This window comes from Pteropus medius, unplaced genomic scaffold (assembly GCF_902729225.1).
Source record: "Pteropus medius unplaced genomic scaffold, Ma_sr-lr_union100, whole genome shotgun sequence".
In the NCBI taxonomy this organism is placed as follows: Eukaryota; Metazoa; Chordata; class Mammalia; order Chiroptera; family Pteropodidae; genus Pteropus; species Pteropus medius.
In genome coordinates, this window is record NW_024342474.1 from 10088245 (window position 1) to 10104974 (window position 16730).

The following is a 16730-nucleotide window of genomic DNA, read 5'->3' on the forward strand; positions in this document are numbered from 1 at the left end:
CATGCTATTAGATACATTGAAGTGTTTATCATTTTCCTTTTGAATTCCTACTACAAGCCAGAGATGATTATCTATGTATATATACCATACATATCAAATATATTACAAATGAGGAAACTGAGGCTTAGAGAGGTAAAGCAACTTGCCCACGGTGAAGAAGTAAAGTAAATAACAGGATTCAGACAATAAGATTCCAGAGCTTCCAGCTCTTGGCCTCTGCGGAAGTTCCAAGTGATGATGGACTATAAGAACATAATTTGGTCCCTGTACTTAAAGAGTTAAAAATCTTGTTAAGGGGTGTATGAGATTTATACACACGAGATAAAATCAAGAGCCAGCGTTTGTGGTGTTGGGTTTGGTATGTGACTGCTTTCCTCCTCTTCAAGATGTACATAATAGCACCAATCTCAAGAGACTTGGGGATGGTCAACTGAATTAAACACCCGAAGTACTTAATACGGTGCCGACAACGTAGTAAGCGTTCAATAAATGTTAACTATCATTATTTTTTTAAAATGCGGATTGGAGTGGAGAGAATACCGGAGAGAGACGGGAGGCCAGAGTATACGCTGGACCCGCACCCTAGGCACCTAAATTCTCCGAGCCTACGTTTCCTCGTCTGTAAAATTAGGTAGCTGGAATGGCACAACTCAAAAAGCAGCGTTAGCCTGGGCGGGAGGGGTGGGAAGCGAGAGGGCCGGGGCCAGAAAGGGTTATAGACCCGCCCAGGGTGCGAATTTGTGGGAGCCGGACGGGAGAGGCCCCGCCCCGCGCCGCCTGGGAGGCCCGGGCAGCTCCAGCCCACGAGCAGTTCCGGTGCCAAAACCCTTCCCTCCTCCTCTCCCCCGGAAGTGCTTTTCCAAGGTTCGGGCCGGAGAGAGGCCTTGTAGACACAGCCGCAGAGGTTCCATCGGCTCGGAGTAGGGGCTCCTGCCCGGATCGCAGCCCGGGGGTTCGCGCCCGCCGACCCGTGCCCTGACCCCTACCAGTGTCCGGGCCGATGGTGAGTGGCCGGAGGAGCGGACTGAGACGGCCGCGGGCCGCGTCGGGGCTGGTGCTCTCGGGCCCCTGCCCGCTCCGGGCTGCAGGCTGGGTTGTCGCGGTTCGGGGAAGCGGGTTGTCGACCGCGGCGGTCTTTGCCGAACCCGCGGGGAGGGAAGGAGCGGGCGGCGGGGCCGGGGGGTGGGCGGGGCGGAGTTGGGGAGGGGGTTCCCGGAGCTGTTGTTGCTGTTGGGACTTGAGAGTGGGGATGGGCTGGGCCACGGTCCATCCAACCCCCTCTTTTCTGCTTCTCCAAATCTTTGCGCTGCTTTTGGGATTTGGTTTTCTCTGTCCGACGTGGGGCTGGGAACCGGGACACGAGACTCAATCTTGGTCTCCAGTTCCCGACTTTGGCGTTTTCTGGGTCTGTCTTCGGGCTCAGTAATTAGCCCGGGTCTCAGGGGTGTCGTCTCCTCGGTCCCAGGGCGGGGCGTTGCGTGAGTAGATGCCGGGGACCTTTTGCAAAGCGTTTCATCTAGACGCGTTTAGGGGTTGTCCGGAATCCATTTGGACTGCGCCCAGGACCGGTTCAGGATACGTAGGTCAGTGTGGCACCAGCGCGCCTCCTATGATCTTTACTCACTGGAAAGCTTGCTCAAGCTCTTGTTGAAATCACCTTAAAACAAACAACTTGCTTGAGGAAAACCAGTGGTTCAGACAAGTTTCCTTATTTTCTTGCAGATGTGAAAAATGATGCTATTCTCTAATCTGTATTCCTAATTCCTGTGGCTATCTGAATTCACAGTTGTATGATGAGTTCAGTTTGCGGTTGCGCGAATTGATTGCAGAGGATTGGAGTATTATTAGACTTCCTGTTCCCCGAAGTTTGTATACTTTCATATTTGGAACTGTCATTTTCTTAACTTCTAAAAAATTGTTCGCAGTAACTCCCGAATGGTTCCTTATACGGTTACAGCTGTTGCTGCAATGCAGAGGTTCACACAGGTGGGCAGAGGTGATTTGTTCTCTCTCTCTCTCTCTCTCTCTCTCTCTCTCTTATATATATATATATACACACACACATATATATGTATATATATGTATATGTATATGTATAAAACTCATGAAGTGTTTACCTTGGATAAATTGAGAGTTTCTTAGATATTAAAAATAATGTAGATATTTTTAGTGAACGGATTATAGGTACTAAACTACTGCTGAAGGGTTCGTAGGAAATAAAGGTTTTCCACACTTAATAATGATATTTCAGCCATGATTATAAGGGAATGCCGTTACTGCAGATTATGACTATCAGTAGGTGACCATTGTGTTTGCAGTGTAAAGTGTACACAAACCACCTTTGTGAAACCAGTGACACTTTCCTGCACTTCTCATCTTGTGCTTATAATAGGACATACTTTAGTTTTTTGGGTATTTATCTCATCCTCCTCCCACCTCTGGCAGGGGAGGTGATATCATGAATTAGGGAAAAGAGACTGAAATGACAAGTTCAGTGAGCTCTCCTATGCAAAAGAAAATTTATTTCAGGGTTGTTAATCTTCAAGAGGCAAAGAGTCCCTGGAAAAGATTGTGGAGGGAAGATTAGTTGCCTGAAATTTACGTTTAGATGGAAACTTACCGTAAATTCTTAGCCATTTGAAATGGTTAATCGTTTAGAGCACATGGTTGAAATATTGGAATTGAGAGACTCTGGAAAAAGAGTCAAGTTAGATATGGTTATGGATCTGTACTGATAGTAATTAACATATTTTGAAGGGAAATATTTCAAGAATTGTAACAGCAGAAAAGGGTACTTGGGGAAAATCAGATACCCTTAGGCATTGTAAATTTTATTATATTCAAGTCAGTTCAGTAGATATTACACATTTGCATTGTAAGTTATATTATTCTAGTCAGTTCAACAGATATTGAACATTTGCTGTTAGGCAATGATGTAGGAGCAAATAAAGATAATAACCCTTATAATTAAGATTCATATTTTGGCAGTAATTTTCTACAGCGTGTCAGAAATCATGAAGAGGTGAATAATATTGTTCAGTCATATTCAGAACTTTTTCTAATAGGAAGTGGTGGTGCGTACTTTATGAAAAACACTCTTAGGCTTTTTAGGATACAAAGATTAAGTCTTTGGTCATTAGGAATTTGAAATCTAGAAAGGAATGTAATATTTTGTATAAAAAATCTACAACATAAAGAAATATATGTAAATATGACATGAGTGGTTTGACCTAAAGGTTGGAGTTGTACTAAAGGAAAATGGGTTCATTTTTTGCTAGAGTAATGGTGGAGATATAGTAATAATACTTACTAATACTTACGAAGTTAGCTCTGAAGCTATTATTTATTGAGCATATTTATGAAGTTAGCTCTGAAGCTATTATTTATTGTGCATTTAGCACCGGGCTCTCTGCTGATTGTGTTAACATACATTTTCTAAGCTTCACAATATATAAGCATCTTTCTTAATGAGGACTCTTGTGTGCAAATATGTTAAGTAACTTGCTGCGACTATGTAGCTCCAGGTAACTGAATCCTGACTTGAATCCAGATCTGCCTAGTGCCCAAACCTGTGTGTTTCCACTACATCATGTTACCGCCCAATAAATTGGTAACCTGAGTTCAGCATTTAAGAGGGTAAGACTTTTCTAAGACAAAAATTGAGAAATTGGGAGTAGATGGGTGAAGAAGGCTTTTCGAATAAAAGGAATGATGTGAGCAGAAGTGTGGAGGTGGGAGAGTTCATTGTGTACTCAGAAAAGTTAAGTGGACCAAATTACCTAAAATGTAGCGTTCATTTTTGGGAATAAGAGGAGGTTTGAAATTTAATTAGGAGCTGAAACATGTTTAGATGCTGTATTTAGGAGTTCAACATTTGGGAGTTAATGAGAAACTACTAAGGTCTAATAGTGTGTGTAGAATGATTTGTAGAAAGCTAACTTTCAATATAGAGTTGACCCTTGAATAATGCAGGTTGGAACTGTGCAGGGCCACTCGTGCGGTTTTTTTCCTTTAATTATGTACAGTACTGCAAATGTATTTTCCTTATGATTTTTTAAAATAACATTTCTCAAGTTTATTGTAAGAATACAGCATAAAATACATATAACATACGAAATATATGTTAATCGACTGTTTATGTTATTGGTAAGGCTTCTGTCAACAGTAGGATATTAGTTAAGTTTTTGGGGAGTAACAACTTATTCGTGGATTTTGGACCGTGTGGGAGGTTGGTGCCCCTAACCCCCATGTTGCTCAAGAGTCAGCTGTAGTGTAAATACTAGGCAAGCATAATAGCATTGGGGTGATTTAGTAAGTAGATGAGAGAAGGGATTGTTGGGAAAGGTTTGGAGGAAGTGAAAGTTGAAAATTACTCTGATTTTAAGTGTAGATGATAGTGATGGTGGGTGCCATTACTAGAAATATGGGCAAGGAAATACTTAATGAGATTAGTTTTGAATATATTGAGTATGTTTTTTGTATACTTGCCAAACACTGGAAGTGCCCAGAGGCTTTTGGAAATGTGGATTTGTAGCTCATGCAAGAGGGCAGTGATAGGCATGTATTAAACATGGGTGTAAACAGTAATACAAATAGATCTACTCCTTGAATCTGTATACGGAGATGAAAGAATCAAGGGAGAGTTTATAGGGGAAAGGAAAAAAAAACCCCTTTATTTTAGATGGTGTCTGTTTAAAACAGTGAAAAGATACTAAAAAGATTATATAGTGGGTAAATAATTGATTACTGCTCCCTCTTATTGCGGATTCTGGTCGGGTGGAAAGAATGTGATCATTGAAAATCCAATTGGGAATAAAATTTTCTTCCAGTGCTAGCAAGAATATTCTGCTGTCATTGACATATTTCAGGGAGCTTGAACTATATCAGAATCATTTTGTCCAGACTGTCAGACTTTGGTTACTTAAGAGCTGTTTGCTTGTTTCTTTCAGACATTTGCTGGTAAATCATATGTGAGGGTTTCGAAGCAAGTCTCTGATAAACAATACTATTTATTTATGTGTGTAACTTTAAGTTTTGGTTTTAATGTCAAGAACCTCTAATTAATACTGGCTGCTAATAGTGCCTTTCATATGAAATTATTTAATTATGTATTTTTCTTCTAACTAGGTACTTTTGATTAACATGAGTAGTTTCTGTCTTAGAGGGATAGAATAAGATACTTTTAACTGTCATATAACACATATATAAAAACTACATGTTTTAATTTGGAAACTAAGAACTATAGATTTATAGAATATTGTGTGGCTTTTTGTTTATATATTAAATAGGGGGAATCTGTGTACGAATATGTAAAAGATTGTAATAGTTTGCAGAATGAGGCTTAGAATTACAACTTTTTGAGGGCAGGTTTATTAATTTTAGACTTAGTTACCAAGGAAATGTTTTTTCCTTCTTGAAATTAGTACATTCATTTTGTTTTTTAGGAATATGTTTTTCAGTATTTCACAGGCACTTGGGAATGTCCTAAGAGCCCTACGTCAGTTTTGTTGGAGGCAGGGGATTTTGTGTGTGCTTTGTCTGGGCTGGTTGGCTTAGTTGCAGTGAGCCTGGTATTAATGAGGCAAAGGTCAGGAGTTCCATTTAGCTTCAGTCTGAATGATGGCCAGAGAGTACACCTCTCACTCCTGCCAGCTGTCTTGGAAATTCCTCAGTTGTCATTGGTCACAAAGGTGACTGGCTTAGGGTGGACCTTTATAGCATTGGAAGAATATTAGCGGAAACTTAGTATAATGGTTAGGAACTCTGACTCTGGAATTAGACAGATCTGTGTCAAAATTCTTGGTCTGTGACCTTGGGAGAGTCCCTAAACCCCTCCAAACCTCTAGTTCCTCATTATTGAATAGGTTAATAATTGGCATGTCCTACTGTCGTTTTATTTTTCCAAGTGGGAGTTAGTCACTAAAAGATATTTTTTCTAAAATGATCTTTTACCATTTTAGTGTAAAGCATATTCTTTTATGAAATAATGTTGATGGTAATTATTTTCTTTTTAAATGTCCTTGGCAGAATTAAAGGTGGCAACTCTATACTGGTCCCTCAAATTTTTTTTTTTTTAAGATTATGGTTCTGCGGAATCTGATAATCTTGGCTTAAATAGAACCAGGAGGTTGGGAGAGTACTCATCCAACATACTTATGCATATTCAAGTTAGGTTTGTGGTACATTCTGCCCTTATAATACCCTGCAGGGGCTGTATTGTGTTTCTCACCACCATTGAATTGAATTTTGTCAAGTTTTACATTAATACTTATAGCACATTTCAAAGAGCAGTGCAGATTGTTTTCAGTTGAGTTCAGACAAGTTGCTCCAAATTACTTATTTAAGGCTGTTTCTCAGTCAGAGTCCTAGGAGGAAACTGGTGCGCTGTGGGGGCTGCTGGGGGTGCTGCTGTAAGTCATTACTGTGTTGATTAGCCAACAAGATAAATAGCTCGCCTTTGACATAGTGAAGTAGTAGAAATTGGCTTTCCTTTTCACCTCTTTCGTAGGAAAGATCCTTGAAGTTCCAGCGAGAAATCTTTTTTATTTAATATAGCAAGTAAACCTTGTACAAATATCAGCACTCAAAATACTTTATAGAGAAAGAATAGTTCAGCACTTTGCACAATGGGTTATGTAAGTGGAGCCACAGAAGTCCTCTTGGGGGGACACAAACCAATTATTAGCGTAAACGTTTCTTTAAATTACATTCAGTTGTCTGGATAAGAAGCTTATTGACTCCCTGGTTCACTTAGAGTGCGTGTTGGTGGGGTGAGGGGAGTTAAGGTCAAACCTAGCCTAGGTGACTGTTAAATTAAGGCTTAACATTAGTTTTGTTTGATTGTTTTTGGTTAGGTAATTTTAAAAAATTAGGAGTGCTATATAAATATATATAAATGTATGTTAGAATGCCTAAAGCAAAATGTTCATGTTAGGTTGAAATAGCTTAGGCCCTCTTTCACTTTTAAAGAAAATGGGAGGTTTACTGCTTTTGATAATAAGGATGTTATTGTTTTATAGAGTTTTATCTATATATTTGTTTCTGGTAAAAAAAAAAAATTATGTAGGATTCATTTTTTAAACCTGGCTTAAAATTTTTCTACAAAGTGCTCCTAATGGCAGAAATGAGTAGTGTGCCCAGAAGTCTAGCGATACAGCCCAAAGTGCCCTGCTGTAAGTGTTACCAAACAAGGCCTTGCTGCCCAACGAGCATAGAAGCCAATACTATGGCACCGGCTTTTGAGCAAAAAAAAGCTTTTATTGCGAGGTCTACTGGTAAGGAGACAGGAGACAAGGCTCAAATCTGTCTCCCAGGTCCTGGGTTCGGGGCCAGATTTAAGGAGTTTTAGCACCAATCTTCCTGGATAACAGACCGGACTCTGCTTCTGAAAGGGTTCTCTGTTCAGGTTCTCTTCATGTCCCAGTCCCTTGGTACTGTGGCGTGGTGGAGGGAGCAATTAAAGGTTCACAAATATCACTTGTGAGTGATGTATTTAAGGTTTAAACTTTGGTTCCGGGTCTTGTTAGAAACAGGATAGGATGCCCAGTTTGATCTCTTTCTGCGGTTACATAAGTAGAACATTTCATGATGCCTACAGGATTTTATTTTTAAAAATTCATATGAATTTTGCACTTTGCTATTTTATATGTATGTAAACCATGTTTTAAAGACCTGTCAACTAAAATTGGTGCCCCTCAAGAAGGGATGATATGTTCATCCTGTAGATTTTTGTATTCCTATGGCATGGTTTGTATTATAATTTAGCACTGTGCTTAGCTATTTAATTTTGGCTCGTTAAAAAAATCCTTTGTTCTGATGGTTTTGGTGGAATGTAGGGGATGATGAACAATTCCTGACACTTTATATTTTAACAAACAGCAAACTTTAAAAAATACTAATGTAGAACCGTTTCATAGAAATAAAGGAGTTTCGTAGAAATAAAATGACTTTAAAAGGAGTTTTAATCAACTTAAAGATGTTATTACTTTTATATTTAAGGTTATTCAATTATTAATATATTTCTAGTGTTATAAAACTATAGCAGCACTGTCTAATAGACCTTTCTGCAATTATGTAAATGTTCTATATCTGCTAGTCAATGTAGTGATTTTCATATACTGAGCACTTAAAATGTGTCTTGTTACAGAGGAACTAAATTTTAAATTTAATTTAATTTTAATTAGTTTAAATGTGAATAGCCACATGTATTAGACATTGTAGCTCACTAGGGTTAGGAAGGCAAGAGGGAGAAGAGAGGTTAGAAATCTTCATGCCACCCCTCAGTGCAGTTACAGGCAAAAATTAGGCACTTGATAAGTGTTGAATGAAACAATGGATTTTTATTGTTTCAGTTTAAAAAAAAGTTTTATGAAGTATTCTGGATTTTTAAGGGAGTGATCACTAGTCATTTGATTTCTTCTGTGTTGATTTCTTAAATTTACTTTTATTGCAAAAAATATACAGTATAAAAATGTACAATTTAAATAATTATAAAACGAACTACCATATAACACTAACTAGCTTAGAAAATAGAACACAACATCTTTGAAGCCCCTTTATACTCACCAGTTGTGTTCTCTGACATACTTCCTAAATAACCGTCTGAATTTTGTGTTAATCATTCCCTTGCTTTTTAAAAAATTTTAATGTACTTAAAATTTTTTCATTTCTCTCACCAAGTTTGGAATTTAAATTCTAATTTTCCTTTATTTTAATTCTCCCTGTCTCCCCAAAATTAGATATTATTGTTGCTTTGATATGCCTGTCTATTTATAGGTGTCTTTGCTTATCATTTCTCTTTGCATCTTAGATCTCCTGTCTAGGATCTGAGATCATTTTCTCTCTGCTTGAAATATATCCTTTAGAATTTTCTCTAGTGATGGTCTGCTGTTAGAACACTTTTCATTTGTTTGAAAATATCTCTTACTCTCATTCCTGAAGATGGCTTTTCTGAGTGCATTCTGTGCTAGCAGTTATTTTTTTCTTTGTTCATTATTTAACTTTCTTCTTTTCTGGCTTTTACTCCTGTTGAAAATCTGTTATCTATGTAATTGTCATTTCCTTATAGGTATCTTTGTTTCATTACAAGTAGTAGTTTTTGAATCTTTTCTTTGTTCTTGGTGTTCTGCCCTTTCATTTTGGTATGTCTGGAAGTTAATTTCTTTTTATGTATCACGTTTGGAATTCACCAGGATTTGGAATCTGAAAATTGGTGTCTTTCAACAATTTTGGAGAACTTTTGGCCAATTTTCTCCTCGAATTTTATCTTCCATATTTTCTATCTGGAACTTTATTCGAAGTATGTTAGATATTCTTGCTCTGCCCTCCATGCCTCTTAACCTTTTTCATTTATCTTTCTGTATTGTTCTGGGTAATTAGGAAGAAAATCCAGTTAATTCTTGGTTCAGCTGTGTTCAACTAGTTTATTGAATTTTTTAAGTTATTTTTTCACTTTATTTTAACTATACATTTTTTATATGTAAAATGTACATAAATAGAATTTATTATTTTAAGTATTTTAAAGTGTACAGTTTGGTGGCATTAAGTACATTCATATGGTTGTACAGCCATCACCATTATTCATCTTTAGAGCTTTTTTAATCTTCACAAACATATCTGTACCTATTAAGCAATAATTCTCTATCCTCCCCTCCACCAGTCCTTAGCAACTCTTTTATTTTATTGTGAATTTGACTATTTTAGGTACCTCATATAAGTAGATCATGCAATATTTGTCCTTTGTCTTATTTCACTTAACATAATGTTGTAGCATAGTCATTGAGTTTTTAAATATTTTATGTATTATAATTTTTGTTCAGTTTCATTTAGTTCCTTTTTAAGACTGCTTTAAGCTTTTTTTGCAGTATTAGTCATTTTATTGATCATGTGCTCAAGATTTTCTTAAAAATCTATTAAATATATTTATTTTATATATTTGTATCTGATATTTCCAATATCTTTGCAGATATCATTCTGCCGTTTGTTTTGCTGGCTTTTGCTGATGGTGCCATGGTTTCTTGTCTGTTTAGTAATTTGACTGTAAAGTTTGTTAGAACTTACCTGTGTTAATTTTGCAGTGCTTTTCAACAGTACATTAAAATTTTATTGCTTAGAGCTTAGAAGTGAACTCCTAGAGGTAAGTATCTTGTTTTCTTAAACATTTTATTTTGTAGTAGTTTCAAACTTATAGAAAAGTTGCAGGAATGATATAATAGATGCTTCTATACCTTTTACCCATATTCACCAATTTTTAACACTTTGCCATATTTGTCTTATGGCATACACATTTATTTTTGTGAACCATTGAGGACTAGATTGCATGCCTTTTTACCTTTTTATACTTCAAGATGTATTACCAAAGAATAAGGATATTCTCTTATGTAATCACAGTACCCTTATTAAATTCTAGAAATTTATCATTGATACTCTACACTTTATATTACAATTTTGTCAATTTGACCATGTATTTGGTTGCCATTTCTCTTTAGTCTCCTTTAATTAGGAATTGTACCTTAGCCTTCCTTTGTCTTTCATGCAGTTGGAGAATACAGGTCAGATTTTCAATTTGGGTTTGTTTTGATTTGCCTTGTGATTTGATTCAGGTTATTTATCTTTAGTCACTACTACACAAGTGTCTTGGCCCTCTCAGAGTATCACATCTGGATATACATAATGTCCATTTGCCCCTCATTAGTGATTTAATTTTGGTCAAGGTATTACCTGGTTTATTCACTTACATAGTTACTACTTTTTCCCTTGAAACTAATAAGCAATCTGCAGGGAGGTATCTTAGTGTTTTGTTTTTTCTTAATGAAAAGCTAAGTACAGTAATAATATACCTTATATTGTATATTGCTTTTTAGTTAGCCATCCATATTAATGTTTTATGATATTTTAATCTTCATGACAACAGTATCTAATTATAGTTCTGGAAACTAAGACTCAGAGACACAGTTAATAAGATGTAGCATTGAAATTCAGACCCTGCTTTTCTTAAGATTCCAGTTGTCTTTTAAGTTACTAGACAGTCTGTAAACTTAAGGCATGGTCTGTGTCTTGTTCACTTGTTTACTTGTTACATTGTCAGTACCTTGGACTGTTGAATAAATAACAGACATGAGTTGCTATCTGATTTAAGTGTTTTATAAGGTAGTTCTAGTGTAATTGTTTAATTGTGTTGTTTTATATATATTTTATAATATATATTATAATATAATTTATATGTGATATCTATTTTAAAAATATATTTTATAATTATATTTATAATATATATTTAATAATATATAATATGTTTAAGTATATATAATATATATTATTGCTGAGAGCTTAAATCATATGTGGAAGGGGTTTTCGATGCTTTGCATAACTAGCTAAGATTTTTCAGATGGAAAAGTTGAGAGATTTGCACATAGCAAAGAAATTTTGGCTTTCTCAAAAGCATTAGGTGATGAAGATTAGTGAGACAGATTTTCTTATACTAGTTCAATTCTTTTTCTAGTTATTAAACAAGTCTTTAAGATTTAGGTGATCAGAGGAAATGATGTAAGACGTTCCTAAGGCCAGCTTTTACATTGATACCAGGATGTAGTGTTGGTTAATGTAATCTGTTGACCTGGGAATTGGTGGATGCTGGGCCCTATCCCAATTTGCCCACGTTTACATTCTACCTTCTACCTCCCATTCTCAGTTAAAGCTGGAGGAACTTGGGCATTGCACCTTGGCTAGAACATGAATTCATCCATTGACTAGTTGATTCAGTAAATAGTTATTGGGAGCCTGCTAGGTATCAAGAACCATGTAGGCATTGAGATTAAAACGGTGAATTAAGATAGATGTGATTACTGTCATGTAGTGCAATCCAGAGATGATGAACTGTTGTATCCTTTGTCTTTATTAGTTATTTATGTATTTAAGTTGGATATATGTAAGGAAATCTTATTTATATTTGTTGAAACTTTTGTAGCAAGAGAGAAAATTCTGAGGGCTATTGCTTAATGGATTGTATAAGTATACGATTTGAGATTCAAAATCATTCAGTTAAGCATATTCTGAAAATTGACTGGTCATTTCATTTAAATTAAAACTATTTTTTATTGAAGCCTGACCTAGGTAAATGATATTTAATCTAAAGACTGCCATTTGGTTCCTCTGGGGTTTTGTGAATAGTTACTAGGTAGTAGTGCCTTGGAAATTATATATTACAAAGGTCATTTTACATTCTTTTATCTCCTATCCACACACACAAAAAGAGCTCAATATTATACATGCAAGCACATTTTTTTTTCTTTTATTTTGAGGTAGAGATTCATACATAGGAAGTTGCAAAAATAGTAAGGTCCTATATACTCTTCACTCAGTTTCCCCAATGGTGATATCTTACAATATGAAAACCAGGAAGTTGATATTGGTACATTACTGTTAACTAGACTACAGACCATATACAGATTTTACTATTTTTTAAACCTGTATTTCTGTGGGTGTGGGTGTGGGTGTGGGTGTGGGTGTGCAGTTCTGTGCAATTTTATCACATGTATAGTTTTGTGTAACTGCTGCTAATCAAGATACAGAACTGTTCCATTACCACAAAAGAACTTCCTAGTGCTACTTGTGTATTCACACATGCCCCTACCACTAGTTTTGCCATTTAGAGAATGTTACTTGAATGAAATCATACACTATTTAACCTTTTTAGATGCATGTTTTAAAATGTAATTTGTTTTAATCCTAAAAGTAAAATAACATTCAGAAAGATTAGACAATATAAGAAACATATTTTGAACTCACCACTCTAGTTATCATTTTGGAGGTTTTTTTTTTTTACAGCCTTTTTCATCTGATATTTTATGTTTTAGTTATAGAACATCTTAATTTTGTTTTGCTGCTTTTTTTTTCTAACAACATATTAAGTACGCTCTGTGTCAACATTATACTTAATTTTTTCTATTATAATAAATGTTGCAGAAAACATATACATTTCTTCCTATTTTTAGTTATTTCCTTAGGGCAAATTCCCAGATGTGTGATAATGAGCCAAAGGATATAAGGGTTTATTAGTCTTGAAACATTTGGTCAAATTGCTTCTCCAAAGGATGGTATTACTAGTAGCGTTTCACTGTATTTTTGTTAGATTGGATATTAGTGGTCCCCCGCACACTTAATAGGTGAAAAATGTGCTTCATTGTTCCAATTTTAGAGTGTCTTTCTTTATGTAAGTTTTCCATGAAGAGTAAAATTGACTGTAGTGTCAAAATGACATGAACTTTTAAAAATGAGTTTTAGCTTTTAAGTAATTTGGAAAAGCATTTTAATATTTGTGTCAGTGTTCAACAGTTCTGAGCAAGAGGTTGAATTACCAGATTTTCCCCTTTACCTTACCTGTAATCTCTTTAGTTTACAGGTTTGTTACCTACAAAATGATTGCCAGTTTCTGCATTGCTTCTCTCTGGCCTCTGCCATTATCTCCTAGTTATTCTCCTCAGTCTGGATACTTGACCTTTTCCTTTGTCCCCTGTTGAACGAGCCGCTGCTCCCTCCACTGGTACCGCACCAACAAGCACCTCATTCATTTTTCCTATATTCTTGTCAGCTCATGCATTACCATACTGTTTCCTTACAGTTAAGTGTAACCCCGGGAGACTACACTCTCCTGGGGCTTTCAGGAATATTGGACGTCTTCACTTTTTTGGTGGCCACCACAGAAGATATATAGTTAATAATGTATGGAGTATAAATAATTTTCATTAATACAAAAAACAACAAAATAGCAAGGACGTTGTGCACCTTTTACTCTTCTATGTGTTTTCGGTGGACCAATGGACCATTGGGGTAATAACAAAATCCTTAAAGTAAAGCATAAATTCTTAATTGAGTGTTACTAAGTGCCAGGCACTGTGCTTAAGTATTTTATTTAATTTAGCCTTTACAATATAAATTTTTGAGGTAGCTACGTATGAAGATTTCATATGTAATGCTGAGTAGGTAGTTGAAAAGTTGGTTAGGGAATCATAAAAAGGTACATAGTTTTTATTTTAACTTGAATATACATTCTTTCACCATTTTCCCCCAGTAGGCTCAAGGTTTTTCTATGTGGATGGGTCCTTTGGTTAGAGTTCTGGATTGTCTTTTAGTCATAATTTACACTCATGAGGCATTATCTGTTAAGTATCCTAATAGTGTCCCTTTTCTTATAGAAGAGAGACCTAAAAGGCGCTTTTCAGTGTGTTGTGTAAAATCCTACAGTTTTATGCTATTTCCTTATTCTTTTAAAGCTTTTACATACACCTAATTCCATAATAACTTAAAAAAAATAATTAGCCTTTGAATCTTTTTGAAATTTTCAACATAATTTCAGAGAAATAAACCCCTTTCACTCATAGTTTGTCAGTTTACATAATCTTAAATTACATAATTACAATAACAAGTACATTAGGCTTAAACTGGTTTGGGAACAAACAGCTGGCTCTTGTTTAGTGTCCAGGTAATTTGGTGAGAGCAGAAGCGTAGAGACACATGAAGAAAGTGGTCTACTTAGAAGACTGTACCAGGTGCAAGTGATCAACCTGTGGTGGGCATCAGGGAGTGATTTATTGGAGGGATGGGAGAACTGTATTTCTATAAAGTGATAGAGGTCTGTTAAAAGAGTTTCTAGTGAACTATTGTTCTTATTTCCATTTTACAGATGAGAAAACTGAGGCATCAGAGAGTTTCAGGCAAGTAATAAGTGATGGAGCCCCAGGATTTGTATCTAGATCTTTATAGGTTCAAATATAGCATGTCCTCTTACCTACTGTGCAGATGGTAGATGCTTTTCAGGTCATGATTTACCCAGGCATGAAGTGCTCTTGAGTGGACTTCAGTTCATATTTGGGGGTAATGTTCTTTCAGTTATCCCATATCTTGGGTCTTAGTTTCATTTTGCTCCTAATGTTTCTTTTGTACTAACACCATGTAAAAAATGAGGGTACATTCCAAGTTGAATATTAGGCTTATAATTATTTGTTTTATTTTATATTGAACATGTATATATGAGAAATGTTGTTAAGATCTTGGAGTGTTGTAACTGCTGAGGTAATTGTGAAGTAAGAGTAAATGGAAAAAAATGGAGTTGGAGAACACAGACATAGACTCATAGAATCTTTCTTTTAAGTTTCCTTCATTGTTTGGGATCTGATCAGTCATGTTTATCTATGTCATTACTTGTTATTTCGTGAAGCATCAGTTGAGCCATTAGAATTTAAAGAAAAGGACATATATATTTTTTGTAATTCATAGATGTCTTTCCATCCTCACCTAGCACACACAAACATTTTCATGATAAACTTAAACATTTTTGTCAATACCTAGAGTCTGGTATGTATTTTTAGTTTGTATTTGCTTTTTTAGAATATTAAAAAACACTAAACTACTCTATTTCCATTACTTTTCAAGTGTTAGAATCCAGAGGAGTTTTCCCACAAAATAAAATATTTATTACAAAGCTCTATTTCAGACAGTGTATAAGGCTATTAGGCTATTTTTAAATCTTGAAAATAGCTTAAAGCACTCTCAGTTCCTACCTTTGGTGGTCCTGGACTCAGGATTGGAAACCATTGATATGAATTTAAATGTTCATATGTGTAGTTGTTAATCTTTGACATCGATATGATTATAGTTTATATTATGATCTTTCATTTACTGAGGTATATTCTAGACCTCATGAGACTGTAATCGATTATGACAACAAATCTTTAGGCTGTATAGTCTGATTTTTTTAAAAAAGTTATTAAGCTTATAAAATTAAAAATCGTACATAGTGATATAGCAGTGTGCTTACATGGCCAAGTCATAAATTGTCAACAAGAGACATGATAAAAAGATTTTTTTTAAATAAAAATAAATATAATCCTCTTCCTAAATGTCATTGTTATATACTGCACTGCTTCAAGATTTTTTCCCTAGTTTTCTGATTTTATCATGTCAGATTGTAATAAACTTTTGAATCAGAGGAAGAAGGGGACCGGATTAGTATTAGCCACTTTTGTAGTGATCTTATTATCTAGTAGCAAAACCGAAAATCATATTAAATAGCAACATTTAAAAAATACTTAAAGAGTTTGGTTTCTTTCAATTTCTTGAGTTTTAATTACTGAAAGACTACTGTGTTCAGTCTTACTTGGAATTTAAGAGATAAAGAGAAAATTTCTATTAGAAAAATGGTATCTTAAGAGTTCATTGAATTGGAACTTAATTGCAAATATATCTAGTAGTTTAAATTTTAGAGGTGGAATTTCTGTGCCATTAGATACATGCCAATAGACATGCATTTTGATAGATATGCCAAATTGTTCTTGGTGTATTCATTTCAAAAGTCACAATATTTTATAAGGTACTTTTGCAAAAGTATAATCACTTGTGGGTTATATGCTGTTTATTACTAGATTTTGTTATTATTATGTGATTGCAAGCATGGATCACTCATGTTACACAGGCTGTAGGCATTCACTTGTTTACTTTGTTAAAAAGTATTGTTTTAATTTCTATCAGTCACTGTAGATTTACTCTTATATAGGTAACCTCTATCTTGTAAATGGTTATTTAAAAAGGATTTTGGCTGGGGGTAGGGAAAATTGTGAGGCAAAAAGAGGAATTTGGAATTAGGAGCCTATTTTTCCAATAAATCGTATAAGAATGGTGTTTAGCTTATTACTAAGTTAGGCAAAAAAACGATAACCCATTATGTCTCAGTATATTCG

At 35.3% G+C, this 16730-nt stretch overlaps 1 protein-coding gene across 5 annotated transcripts in view; it reads left to right on the top strand.

Annotated features, from left to right (window-relative positions):
• Positions 1-850: 850 nt before the first annotated feature.
• FRS2 (fibroblast growth factor receptor substrate 2) overlaps positions 851-16730 on the top strand; it is an 86640-nt gene continuing 70760 nt past the window's right edge. For all 5 annotated transcript variants that reach the window (XM_039865979.1, XM_039865978.1, XM_039865984.1 and 2 more), the window contains exon 1: positions 851-1003. The gene's annotated coding sequence lies outside the window, so the exon portion shown is untranslated. The remainder of the gene's footprint in view (positions 1004-16730) is intronic.